Raw genomic sequence first — 1,492 nt, 5'->3', positions numbered from 1 at the left:
CTCCTCCTCCTCCTCCTCCTCCTTCTTCTTTTTCTCCTCCTTCACCGCCATCACCTCCTCTTCATCCACCTACTACCTCGTCTTCGCCAAGCTTCTCCGTCCTCCTCTCGCACTCGCTCGCGGCACCGAGGTCTTTCCTCCACCTCCTCCGCGCTGCTTAATCCCGCGGTCTCGCTTTTACGCTTGCCCGCTGCATTTACTCGCTCGCTCGCAGGTCACGATCGAGAGCGCGGAGTCCTGGTACCTCTACCACCGCCACCATCGTCGCCACCGCCTCCGCTACCGGTTGCACCGTAGGTTGTACCTCATCTCTTTTCTGCATGCGGTTTCTGCGCGCGGATCGCGAATCGCGACTGTCGCTCGGCTCGGCCTGGGCTTGAGAAATTTTCGGAAACTATTATGCAACGCGCTAAGAGCTAACCGCGACTTGGATTTGCTCGAATAACTGAAAAATGAACGAAAACGTCGGCCGCGCGCCGACGTCAAGAATTACTGTAAATTGCGAAATAACAAATATATATACATGAAATTGTGTAAAAATTGTGTAAAAAATCATATTTTTTATTTAAACGTAAGATTGAGAGAGAGAGAGAGAGAGAGAGAGAGAGAGAGAGAGAGAGATATGGGGGAAGTTTATTTTAAAACGCCGACTTTACATGGAAATTATTGTACGGAGACTTTGTAATTTAAAGAAAAATTTGCATTTACTGAAAATATTGCGATTACAATAGTCGTGAAAGTGTAGATAAGTTTTGACGTCCGATATTGTACACGGAAGTGTATAATTTGATTTAAACTCTCGAGGGGGGCCGCCGGTCATTGCACTCCAACGTGCTGGAAGTCGCCGAGCACACCCCCTGGTTTAAATACCGTTGGAACTTTGTCGGCGTAAATCCCGACGCTCTCTCCTTTCATATCGGTTATCAAAGTCCTGAAAGAATCATAAATCCACTTAATCGTTACAATTTTTATAATTTTATCAACCAGCATTTTCGCGCATAAAGGGAATAACAAATGGAATGGGGAAACGTAAAAGAGGTGTTTCTCGTTTTTCGAGAATAAATCTTGATTTCAAAACGCTTCAACGAAATATTACAATGTCGTGGGCGAGAAAAATTGATATACTCGCATCCGAATGATCGCGAGATCGATTCGCAACATCTATTACGATCCATTAAAAATTTCCTGCCCCCTTCCGCCGACAAAATGGCGGACGCGCGTCGCTCGATGGATCGCCCGCGATATCAATTCCCTAGTCGACGGCCAATCAAGAAACGGCCGCTTCGCGGCAACTTCGTCGTGCTCGCCGAACGATCTTATTGGCCGGGACGAGAGCTGCGCCCATGCGCCATTCAAAAGTCCCGCCAATCGGCTCGTCGGGCAGCCGTCGCCGCGTGGAAACGCGGCTGCTGCCGTTTACGCGGTGGCGCTGCGGTCGCCGAGCGCGGCGCGGCGATCGAACCGAGATTGTCGCGCGTGTGTACGTGTGCGG

Source organism: Temnothorax americanus, unplaced genomic scaffold (genome assembly GCF_048541705.1).
Source record: "Temnothorax americanus isolate GAGA-0224 unplaced genomic scaffold, ASM4854170v1 Scaffold11, whole genome shotgun sequence".
In the NCBI taxonomy this organism is placed as follows: Eukaryota; Metazoa; Arthropoda; class Insecta; order Hymenoptera; family Formicidae; genus Temnothorax; species Temnothorax americanus.
This window is presented reverse-complemented; position numbering follows the sequence as displayed.